This window comes from Asparagus officinalis, chromosome 4, assembly GCF_001876935.1.
Source record: "Asparagus officinalis chromosome 4, Aspof.V1, whole genome shotgun sequence".
NCBI classification, from domain to species: domain Eukaryota; kingdom Viridiplantae; phylum Streptophyta; class Magnoliopsida; order Asparagales; family Asparagaceae; genus Asparagus; species Asparagus officinalis.
The window spans coordinates 7,788,621-7,802,313 of NC_033797.1; positions in this window are offsets into that span (position 1 = coordinate 7,788,621).

Here is a 13,693-nt window from a genome sequence, read left to right on the forward strand (position 1 = left end):
TGGGCTCGCTTGAACTCCATACTTCCTCATTCTAGTAGCTTCCATCTTCTTCGAGCCAAGAGGTGAACAACGGAGGCGGGTCTTTAATGGGAACGAACCAAAGAGAAGTGCGCAAGATCTCTGTTGTTTTCTGCTGCACCCGTGCTTGATCTATTATTATATTGTGCACCGTTAAAAGCAAAAGAGGAGGGATCAACACTCAACAGTGAAGAGCAGCTGAAGAGAGCAAGAGGGCATTAATGGAGAGAGGTGGGTTTTAATAGTAATAAAATATACTAGTACGTTACTAGAGTATTTGATCGAATTTTGTAGATAGAGAGAGAGAGAGTCAGAGCAGAGACAGCTTGAGAGAGAGAGAGAGAGAGAGATGATGGGGGTCATCAGAGCACAAGCACAAACTCCCAAGGTTTTGCTTTCTCTCCCTTAAGATGCTCTCATTAGATTGTATGATTAGTGGGGTGCGTGGGGAGGAGGGGTGTTGTGGATGAGAGTGATAATGATTAGAGAGAATGTTAGAAGTAGATGGTCACCTTTTTTGTTCTTACTACTTCTTTTAGAAATAGTTTGGTTTTTTTGCAAAAAAAAAAAAAAAAGAATTATTGCTAATGTTGCAACAACATTTGTTACAATAAATCAAGCTAAAATTCATTTGTTTGCACATCTACAATTTTATCATGGAAGATCTATCTTAGTTACAAATTTAATATTTTGTTGAAAAAAATCGATACAAAAGCTAAGTGATCCTGTCGTATTTAGAAAAAAAAAGGTGTATATAATTATCTTATTTGAGATAGAAAATGTTTTTTGAGATGAAAACACATTTTAAATGTTTTTGTTTGGAGGCTGAAGGTTTTGCTCTACAACATTTTCTAATTATAATGTAGCAAACCAAATAATTAAAATGTAAATATGGATGGAGTATTTTCTTCTGGACCACGCAATTAAATAGCCCGTCATTGAAAGACATATTATTTTAATTTTCAAATAAAAATTATGTTTGACATTTAAAACTTTTTAATCAATTGTAGATGTACCTCAATGGTAGAGCGCTTACTTTGCTTGCTAGCGGTACGATAATCAATGTCTCTCATCTCCATTTACCGCAATTTAAAGTCTTTTTATTTTTTATTTTTTATTTTTTTATAAAAATGATGGATTACCACAAAGGTAATCCTGCCAGCTAAATATTAACGAAAGTGGTTGTTACATGAAAATACACACCCCCAACCAAAAGTGTGTACTGAAGTCCACTACAAAAAACTACAAAGCATGAAGAAACATCACACTGTACCCATCCATAAATCCCTCCACAAGGATTTGGACCTAATAGCTGCTAACAAAAAAACCAAAAGTAAACCAAATCCAACTTTAAGAAAGTTTTAAAGATCAGGTATAAGACAATATCAAGACTGAGCTGATTGCAAATCATTCAAGCTAGATCACTGTATGCACCAAATCTCTGTTTTCTCTTCCAGCAGCTCCAACCACTTGCAAACTATCAGCATTCCTCTTCCTTCTTCTTTCCTGTAGTCTGGTAGCCCGAGCAGAAGCAATTCTTAGAACCTAGCCAAAAGGTTGAGAAAGTCATGATTTTGTTTAATAGCTCAAGAGACTTCTTCCTTTTATTAGAAAAAAAGTATGTCATTACGCTCCTGCCATACACACCAAACTAGAGAACAAATAAAAACATCTCTTTTCATTTTGTAATTCTCATTATCACCAACTTCCCAGTTAAGCCATACTTCTTTTAAGGATCTCAAATTAAAATTATCCTCAGATTCTAGTTTGAATTGAATTGATCTCCATATTGAGTAAACAAACTCACACTTGATGAATAAATGTGCATGATTCTCCTCCAATTTAGAGCATAAACAACAAACTTTTTCCAATTGATTTCCTTTTTTTCAGTATATCTTTTGTATTCAAACTCTGTCTTAGAGCCAACCAGACAAGGAACTTCACTTTTAAAGGAATAGGAAGCTTCCATAGATTTGTACAATCATACCTCAAACCTCCATCAATTAAAAATTGATAGAAAGATTTTACTGTGAAACTCTCTTTTGCCTCCCACAACCATTTTCTTTTATTCTCATTTTGCTCTAAAGAAATAAAATTAAGCAAATTCATCAAAGAAAAGAATTGGGAAACAAAAACCCCAGTTAACTGTCTCTTAAACTTGACAACTCATCTCCACGTATTATTCTCTTTTTTCCTCATACTACTAACAGTAGCAAAAGGAAAGGATGTAATAGTAAATAAAGATGGAAAAAGAGATGCAAGAGTAAATGATCCTACCCACTTGTCAAGCCAAAATAAAGTGTAATCTCCTTTTTCAACCTCCACTTGAGAGCTGCATAAAAAACTTTCAATATTAACACAGAGATTCCTCCAAAAATGTGATAAAAGAACTCTCCTAGAGTATAAAAACTCTGTCCAACTTTTTCTTTCAAAATATTTATGAAAGCTAATTTGTTTCCAAAGACCTGGACTTCCATCAAACCATTTCCAGTGCCATTTTCCTAACAAAGCTCTATTCATAATTCTCAAATTTATGATTCCCAAGCCACCACAATATTTAGGTCTACAGACCTCCTCCTATTTTACCAAATTAGTGTATTCTTTATGATCCAAGGACCCAATCCACAAGAATCTTCTTCTCAACTTATCAATTTTATCAATGACCCACGAAGGAAAAAGAAAGAAAGATAACCAAAATTTTGGCATAGAGGATAGGACAAAGTTAACTAAAACTAGTCTTTTTAAAAAATTTTAATTAGGGTTAATTTCAGACCACACCTCCCCACCCCCACAAACAAAAAAAAAAAAGAAAGAAAAAAAGAAAAAAATCGCAGACCCTCCCTCAAGTTTGTAACTCATCAATTTACCCCCTATAATTCCAATTTTTCACCACACCCATTCTTCTGATAGTTTGTATGAAAAAAAAAGCAATTCATACATTGCATCTCCATTTTTACTGCAATTCAAAGTATTTTTAATTTTTTTTAATTAGGGTTAATTTCAGACCCCCTCCCTCAAGTTTGTAACTCATCAATTTACACCCCTATAATTCCAATTTTTCATCACATCCATTCTTCTGATAGTTTGGATTGGGGAAAATAAAAGTATTTCAATAACCAAAATACCCCTTTGTTCTCTTCTCTTTACAAAACAAAGGCAATTACAATCCTCCAAAATTTATTCTTCTGTAAAAATTTAAGATTTAAATTTAAATTTCCCAGATTGAAACTACCATAAAATTAGAGTTCATAAATTTTTTGAGCCGGTGATGGAGATTAAAACGAGAGGGGTGTAAATTTGTTTTGTACGGACAACGCGCAAAGTGACCTTTTTGGATTTTTTTAATTACATTTTATTAGTGATTAGACAAGCAGAATAAGAATAAATTAGGGTTGGTAATATTCATCTTTAATCATATATGCACAAATTATTAAGGGGCATATCTGTCCTAAAAAATAATAATTAACGCCATCAAGCAACTGTCAACTCAAATATAGAAACAAACATTAGGAAGGTTCATTGATGAATTACAAACTTTTGGGAGGCTGATTCTAGTGCTTATTTTTGAGGGGTTTTCTGAAATTAACTCTTTTTATTATTTTGAGAAATTTGATAAAAAAAATTTGTTAATTGTTTTCCCTTTTCTTGGTGGAGGAAAAAAATGAAGTAGCTGAATTTTCAAGAAAAATAAAACAACAATTGTAATTATTATTCTGCAAATGAGCAATAATTATCACTACAAATAATTGTGATGGATTCAATTGTACGTCATTTTCATAAAAGAAGTTGTAGTAACTGACTCCAGTTGCCATTAAGGGGCTGTTTGGTTTGTTTCTATAAAATAATGAAAATGAATTCCAAGTCAAATAACCATTTCTAAAAAAAATTTGAATCTCAAAGGAATCCATAACTTGTGTTTGGTATAGAATGATGAAGTGAAAAATAGGAAAGCATATCCAAAACTCATGTTTGTTTCATTGCCAAATAATTTAGGGAGTTGTGAGAGTAAATGATGAGTTGTCAATGGGTTGTCAGATTTCTAGCCCATTTCCGAGCTTAAAAAAGGATTTGGACTTTCCATAAAGTAGGCTGTCATGTTAGCTTTTAAAAAAAGTATTCTTAAAAAAATGAACCAAATGGCAGTTTTAAAATCCTATAATGTCAAAAAAACCTACGTTTTTTTTTCAAAACCACAAGATTCCTAAACCTTTGGCCGAATCAAACAACCCCTTAAGAAAAATAGGTTTTTAATGGTTATAATTGCAGCTACATGTAAAGTAATCTTCTCCTTGTACTCTAAAGACAAAGCAAATCCTCTGGTTCATCCTCTTAAGGGCTCAGCTTCCAGATTCATCCATGATCTGTAGTCTATCTGCCTTCCCTTCTTTAGCCACGTTTGTTGGTTAATTGGGGATGGGAAAACCTGTAGGTTCTGGCAAGACAAATGGTCTGGTGCCAATTCCCTCAGTAGCCTATTCCCAAGAGCTCATCTCCTTGCTTTCTCCAAGACCTGTAATATTCTTTCGCAAGGATCTATGTTTCTTAATGCCTGACAGTGGCACCCTCTATTAAGAAGAGGCATTTCCGAGGAAGTAAGGAATGAAATCTCCGCTCTCCTTAACCATCTTTCTCAATTCTCTATCTCTGGCCACACCAACCATGACAAGCTCCTCTGGCCCTATCATTCCTCAGGTATATACACTGTTAAATCATTCTATACCATCATCACCACAGGAGGAGTCATCTCCCGGCACTACAGATTCATATGAGCTTCTCCCATACCTCTAAAGGTTAAAATCTTCTTTTGGGTTGCTAGTAAATACAAATTAAACACTAGGGATAACCTGGTGTTCAAAGGATGGCTTGGCAATCCAATTTGCCCTCTCTGTTATGATGCAAATGAATCACATGACCACCTGTTTGTAAAATGTGGTTTCTCCTCACTTGTAAGGTCTTCTCTCCTTCCCCAAGTTCCATCTACAGCATGGCCACATAATTTGGAGGATATGATATCTTTCAACTTCAGTTCATCTTGCAGTCAAGATCTTGCTATTATCTGGAAGGTTTTGCTCCCGTGTTTCTGTTGGTGCATATGGAACTGTCGTAACAATTTCATCTTTAATGGCATTGAAGCTCTCCCATCCCACATTGCTGCTAACGTGGCAAGATTTGTTTTATTTTGGATAGGCTCCTCTGCTAGCAGATCAGGTCCCAAACTCCACAAGGCGGCTATCAACTTGGGCATGAAAAACATTGCCCAAACACATAATGAAGCAGAGGGGGATGATAACTTCTCAGCAGCAACCTGATTCCCAGAGCTGCAGTCCCAACCTATCTTTGTTGGATTTTTTGGTAGTGTTCCAAATCTCAGCTGTACCTGGGGTTCCCAATCTAGCTTTTGTTGGATATTTTGGTTAGGTGTTCTAAGTGTTAGTAGTACGAAGCTGAACTTTGTGGTATTTACATTTGTATTGTGCTGTTTTGTGGGTCATTGTTTGGGTACTGGTTCTTCCCAGTTTCTTAACAAAGGCCTATTATGTACATTAACATTATTATCATCATCATTATATATATATATATATATATATATATATGAGAAAAATGGAGAAACTTGGTACCAAGTTGCTCCAAACAACTTGGTAGTGATGTCCTCACCCTGTTTCTAGTCAAAAAATAATTGCAGCTACATGTCTCAATGTTAGTTATAATTTAATTTTTCGGAAAGGTCCAACGAGTGCTGATAATAATATAAGTGATGCCAACCCCAAACTTTGTCTGGATTGGAATTATTTGACTTCATATTGTCAGAGAACTGGGCTTAATGAGGTTAGGACTCGGCCTTTTTTATTCTTATTAAGATGAAACTTTGTGACCATTTTATATTAAGATATTTAACCCCTTTGACGCTGAACTAAGTTCACCCTTCTCAAAAATTTTAATTAATTAACTAGACATAATGTAAGTTTCCCAAGGAGATGTTTACTTTCATATGCATCCAAATTGATGGACATGAATTCTTTTATGCTCATGCTGTAGAGTCTAGTCTTTCTACAAACAAAAGCAACTCTAGGTCCCGGCTTGGACTTCACTCTTAATACGAAGAACAAATTTCCAATTCTAAATTCAAATTAAGACTCTACCACTAGTTAAAGTGCGGAATTTTTGTACATATATTTGACATCTGACATCTACATATTAGAACAATGTGGCATGTTTCCCACTATAGAATAACAGGACGGTGGCAGTTAGAAGCATTTTTGTCCTCTTTGGTGAAGATTCTGTTGTTTTTATTTTTATTTTATTTTTTTTCCTTTTTCTGTTGGTTTATGGATAGACTTTTGGAAATAGACGAAAAGAGTGATTTTGTTCAATGAAATGTGGGTAATTATATGTAATTTACTATCTTTTTTACTAGTGGTTATTTTTGAAATCTATTCCTCTATAATAATGTGAGGATTTAAGATTCACTATTTATGCTACAGTAAATAAGAGATATTATAGCACTATTACTGTATCTCATGCGAGATACTGTAGCGCTTATAAAAACCGTATTTGAATACAAAATTACTGTAGCGGAAATAAAAAAATCGAGGTCGTGCTTTGCATGAGGTACACACTAGTCTGATGTATGCATAAACTAATATACTCTTATGCATATGTTATCCATGTTCGTAGTGATAATTGTTAGGAATATAATCTGTTTAGAGTATAATTAGCACAAAATGTAGTTTTAACAGAATTAGATAATGATTCAAAATAGATATAAAATTAAACTGAGTTTAGAATATAGCCTGATGGTCGAGGCGTGCAAGCACTGTCCCAAGAAACTAATTGCCCCCCTCTCGTACAGGGCTACGCGGCAAAAGTCCCCGGAGATACAACGACCCTCGGTCAGGCGACCTCCTTCTCGTCGGCACGAGCTTCAAGAAGGCTTTGTGAATTCTTCGTGACTTTCAGGGAACCAGCAAATCGTAACAGTAAATAAATTCAAGAGAAATAACAGAGAAGGAGAAGAAGAGCTTGTTGTATTTCGCTGTGTAAAACTCTTCGGATTTTAGAACCTTTTATAGGGAAAACCAGCCGTTACTCATAATCTCGTAATTAACACGTTTTAATTACTCACCCATTAATGTATTAACGTTAGCCGTTTTTTGTCATTTAAATCCATAAAACCGCGGTATTTTAATTATGACAGTTACAAAATATTTAATCCTAACCGTTACAAAAATGTTTATCACATGTTAATTATTCAAAAATAAATATTACATTTTAATTATTCAAAAATAAAAATGTAGCAGATTAAGGGCCCATTAATCCGGAGCGGCATTCGTGTCCGCAGGTCGTGTGCGCGCGCCACCCGACCCGACCCGAACCCGAGCCCGAGCCCGGCCCGGCCGGCGCGCGCGTGTGTGGTGTGGAGCATAACCTTTGTTTTCTTCTAGGCATAGGAGAGAAAGGGAAGGCTTATAAGGACCCCTTTTTTCTATCCCATTTCCTATGTGGGACTAAACTTTCCCTCTTTTCCTCTACAAAGTCAAGTTTTAAGTTATCTTTTATTATATAATTCCAACAATCCCCCACATAACTTAAAACTTAAAATAGTTCAGAAATAACAATAAAAGAAGAACTTAAAAATAAATACGATTGCTGGTTCCCTTATACTATGTAATAGGTGGAGGTACCTTTCGGTTTGAACCTTCACTTAGTGACAGTTGTATAGATCCGTGAGAGCTTGGTGGACTTCGCCTTGAACCAGTCTCATTTATCGGATTTCTACAGAAAGCACACATAGTACAGTTTTGAAGAATTCTAAACGGGTTGCGCTATTATCGGCCTTGCGCAGGTATCTTTCATGTGTGTTACTAGGGAGCAGCCCTGATCCCATAGTCGCGGCCTCACAACTACACACATATAGGTGAATCCTAATAAGGATGCGAGCAAGTAAGCATCCTGCCTCATGGGTCTTGGATTCATTAAGAGTTAGACTCAACCTTTCACTTGCTTTTTATGAGCACTGATCACCCTAGGGATGGGAGCAAATAAATTCAGCGCTCCTCACAATTAATCACTCATTCAGTTTGTTTCTACCCATTGAACCTCTGCAAGGTTGGGTTGCCACTGCAGTGATTTTTCTTATGGGCTTAATCCCATCCCCCTCGATGATTCTAGGACCACTGCCCTAGATAAGCCTTTAGTTAAGTGATCTGCAAGATTTTTCTCTGATCTTACAAAATCTAAGGCTATTATATGGTTTTTCATCTTATATCTCAAGGATTTATGTCGCACTTTCAAGTGTCGATTCATCTTCACATTTGCATTCTCTTGATGGCATTTGTCAATCGCTGACCTGCAATCACAATGAATAGAAATAGCTGGTAATGGTTTTTGCATTAGTGGAATTTCAGTTAGTAAATCTTTTAACCATTCAGCTTCTATACTAGTAGTATCAAGAGCTATCATTTCTGATTCCATTGTACTTCTAGCCATTACAGTTTGTTTAGTAGATTTCCAGGACACAGCTCCTCCTCCTAAAAGAAACACAAATCCTGTGGTGGATTTTACATCCACTGAGTCACTAATCCAATTTGCATCTTCAAATGTAACTGGAGAATCTTCTACAAGTAATGCATAGAAATCTTCATGGACCTTTTCTATTCTAGTTCTTTTACTTCTCCTAGGCTCCTCTGGACTTTCTAGTGGTCTAATTTGTTTAGAACTAGTTTCACCTTGATTAGAACTAGGATCTGAATTATTAGAGCTAGGGCCTGTGTTGTTTATTCTGGTCTTGTAAGGAAAAATATTTTCAAAGTAATGTGCATCCCTAGCTTCAATTATGGTGTTGTTGGCTATCTCATTAATGTCAGAGTTGATTATTAAAAATCTATTTGCATTACTATCAGAAGCATAGCCAATAAAAATTCCATCTACAGTTTTAGGTCCAATTTTCTTTCTCTTATTCTCAGGTATTTTAACTTTTGCTAAGCACCCCCACACTTTCAGGTGATCCAAATTAGGGTTTCTATTTTTCCAAATTGTGTAAGGGGTTTTATCAGATTTCTTGAATGGAATTCTATTTAGTATATGACATGCAGTCATGAGAGCTTCTCCCCATAAATTTTCTGGCACACCAGAATTAATTAACATTGAGTTTACCATGTCCATTAGTGTTCTATTCTTTCTCTCAGCTACTCCATTAGATTGAGGTGTATATGGAGCAGTTATTTCATGAATAATTCCATTCTCTTCACAAAATTGTTTTAGTTCATTAGAAGTGTACTCACCACCTCTATCTGATCTTAGTATTTTAATTTTCTTATCCAGTTGATTTTCAACTTCTGCTTTATATATTTTAAATTTGTTTATGACTTCATCTTTGGTCTTAATTAAGTAGAGGTAACAATATTTAGAGCAATCGTCTATAAAAGTTACAAAATATTTGTTACCCCCTCTAGTTGTTCTTCCTGAATCACAAACATCACTATGGATGAGTTCTAATATCTCAGAATCTCTATCAATAGTTTTAAATGGTTTCTTAGGAAGTTTGGCTTCTACACATATTTCACATTTTTCATCATCTTTTATATTAAGCTTTGGAATTATATTGAGATGCATCAATCTTTTAATTGAATTATAATTCACATGTCCTAATCTTTGATGCCAAGTGATGGAAGGTTCAATATTCAAAGCTATTGGAGATGCAAGAGTAGAATTCTTAACATTCAATTTAAAAAGACCATCACATAAGAAACCTTTTCCAATGAAGTTCAAACCCTTAGTTATTACAACTTTATTTGATTCAAAAACAAGCTTATAGCCTTGTTGCACTAACAAAGATCCACTAATTAAGTTTCTCCTAATGTCTGGTACATGATGGACATCCTGCAGGATCAAAGTCTTATCAGAAGTCAGCTTTAGGTTGATCCGACCTATTCCGGATACAGGAGCCACATTATTATTTCCCATTGTCACAGTTCCTCTACTTGAGACCTGATAGGTGGAAAACAAAGATTGATTAGAGCAAACGTGAATATTAGCTCCAGTGTCAATCCACCAATCATTTGCTTGAAAGGTCATGTTTACTTCAGGAGTGAAGAGAACAGACCTGAAAGCAGCCTCAGCTGGACTGGAAGTCACCATGTTTACTTGTGACTTATTAGGTGGAGGTCCTCCCTTCCTAGGCTTGGGTGGTTCTTATTTTGATGATAGGGTTTCTTCTTAAATGTTTTATTTTGATTTTGGTGGAAGGGACGTTTCTTGTGTTGAGGAAAGGGTTTGGATTCAACATTGTTTACTTTGGGTTCTTTGGGTTCAGATTTTGTCACATTTTTCTCCCTGAGTCTATGTTGCTCTTCAATTCTAATGGAATTCAACACTTGTTCTAGTGTAAGATCTCCTTGGGTATGGTTAAGGTTTTTGGCAAAATCTGACCAGGACTCGGGAAGTTTGTCTATAAGACATGCTATCTGAAATGTTTTATCTAGGATAGATCCATTCACTTTTAATTGGTGAACTATATGTTCAAATTCATGAATTTGCTCATTCATTGGTTTAGAATCTACCATTTTAAATTTGTTAAAATCAGAAGCTTTAAATCTTTTAATTCCCATATCATCTAAACCATACTTTTTCTCTAGGGTTTCCCACAGAACTTTAGCATTAGTGATAGTATAATATATATCATATAACCTATCAGATAAAGCTCCTAAGATTCTGTGTAGACAATGATACTCTATTTCTTAAGGTGTTCTTGGGATAGGAATGGAATCTGTGGAGGAAGATGAGGAAGATTGCCTAGTAACTGGTCTAGATGAAGATGGGTTATCTGGTTCTATGGCTGTTATTAGATGTAGAGTTGTTAACCAAAATCTTATTTGGTTTTGCCAACGACAGAAATTGTTAGCATCAAACTTCTCTGGTTTAGCAGACATAATTTCACTTGTAGCCATAATCTGATGATGAATGAATAGTTTTGTTATTATAATGCGACAGAAATATATAAAGCATTCATTCAACAGAATTATCATGCAGTGTAACATTTTGTTTTTAAGTATTGCAGACATCATTAACATAAAAAGCAGAATGCTAATCATGATACTATTCTAAACAGCAAAATTAGTTTCTTGGATTGTTAGGAATATAATCTGTTTAGAGTATAATCAGCACAAAATGTAGTTTTAACAGAATTAGATAATGATTCAAAATAGATATAAAATTAAACTGAGTTTAGAATATAGCCTGATGGTCGAGGCGTGCAAGCACTGTCCCAAGAAACTAATTGCCCCCTCTCGTACAGGGCTACGCGGCAAAAGTCCCCAGAGATACAACGACCCTCGGTCAGGCGACCTCCTTCTCGTCGGCACGAGCTTCAAGAAGGCTTTGTGAATTCTTCGTGACTTTCAGGGAACCAAAAATGTAACAATAGTAATATGAAGAGAAATAGCAGAGAGGAAGAGAGAATACGTTGTGTTTTTCACACTGTGTTTTCTACCCTCGCAGCTTGCTGTTTATATAGAGGTTAAGAATGAACGTGGCCCATTAATCCGGAGCGGCATTCGTGTCCGCAGGTCGTGTGCGCGCGCCACCCGACCCCGACCCGACCCGAACCCGAGCCCGGCCCGGCCGGCGCGCGCGTGTGTGGTGTGGAGCATAACCTTTTGTTTTCTTCTAGGCATAGGAGAGAAAGGGAAGGCTTATAAAGACCCTTCATTCCTATTCCATTTCCTATGTAGGACTAAACTTTTCCTCTTTTCCTCTACAAACCCAAGTTTTTAAGTTATAACTCCAACAATAATTTAATTTTTAATATTAATTATTTCTGCAATCCAGCCTTTATTACATAACCTACCCACCCTTTTTTATGTAAACTGATTTTCAATTTATTATTGGATATTTCCTTTAATTAAAAAATAGAAAGCACTGTGAATTAATTGTGCATCTTTATACACAATTGACTGTCTTTAAACATAAATTATCTATGTATTAACGTAAACAACCTACCTTTTTTCACAATTATTAAGTGTTCTTAAAATTGCCTATAGTTGTGCATAAATTGGTTATATATTTATGGTTAAATTGACTTTTTTAGCATAAAAACAAGGGTGTTGTGCGCGGCGCGGAAGCGGTCGAATCACACAATCCGAACAAGAGAGATCACAACCAAATAAACAAGCACAATCACCAAATAACACAAGAGATTTACGTGGTTCGTCAAGTTGCCTACGTCCACGGGGCAAGGAGGGGGAAGTTCTTACTATAAGAAATCAAGAGAATATAAATAGAGTTACAAATCTCACCGATCAAACCCTAAAACAAAGCTCTAGATCTCTCACAACTCTCCCACAATTGGATGCAACAATTCTCTCTTCAAGGCTGCTCAAAATCGTCCTTGAGTTACCCTAAACAATCAGGTTTTGAGTTATATATAACTCAGAAACGAAACGGGTCAAAATCCAAAAGGCCCAGCCCAAACAGACTGCGGTCGACCGCGACGGTCGACCGCGCAGGTTTTGCGGTCGACCGCGGCAGTCGACCGAACTACAAACCCGAGAGTAAAAATCGATTACAGTCATCCGTGGTCGACCGCGGCGGTCGACCGCCATCAGCTCCGAATCCTACTGCCCTTCGTGCACGTTCGCGGTCGACCGCGGTGGTCGACCGCCAGACTTTCTGGCTGATCCTTTGCTGTTTACTGCATTTCTTCAATTCTCTACCTCGGCGAATGTTTCCACCAAAACTGAGCCGACACCAAATCATCCAATAGTCCCTCAACAAGTCAGGGAACCAATCTAGAGCTGAAACGCAATCCCCCCATCTGAATCAACTAATCAAACTGGCTGCATCTGAAAGACTGCCTACGTATCCTCTTGCCTAAAGAATCAAGCCGAACGTAGTTCACCCAAATGGCCTCCAAAAGCCTCAATCCACTAGAAGAGTTCGCAACCCTTCTCCAACATCACGATCAAGTCTGCGGCTGATAGCACCTCCAATGGCCCCAAACTGAACTAATCCAAACATCTCCACCTGAGATGAACCAATGGCCATATCCAGACTACATATATCATCTGTACTCAAATCAATCAACCTATCATCTGTATCCAAATCAACATGATTCCTAATATGTGTCACATCAGCTGGAATTCCAAATGATGCAGTATGATCTAGAGTCTCCACCCAATGTGGAGTAGCATCACTCTCCACCCGCTACGATGTCCCAAAGATCTGATCACCACTCTCCACTTGTCGAGAGTTAAACGTGACATACCTGCTTAGAACAAAGTCAGAAGCCAATACCTAATAATCAAACACGCATCTGAATCCCAAATGTGCTATTGGATCAAATCTCACATCCATGATGTGACCAAGTGCTGGGTAGCCAAACATCCGACGCAACCTAAAATCTGAAGTAGCTCCACCAGATCCTATATCTCTACATGCAGCAGCCGGCAACCTATACATGAGACTGCCCAAACCTGTCGTAGCCTGCACACTAATGCCAATGCTTGACATCAAACTCCAATCCTCCTCCAGAAAGGAACAGCTGCCCAAATCTGCCATCTCGCCTTGTCGCCTCAAAGTTTCCACACCAATGAAGTGTCTTCTGTTGCCGTGAGCTCGACACAAATACAAGAAAGAACCCCTACCATAATCAAAACGTCGGGTTACCTTTCTACCAACA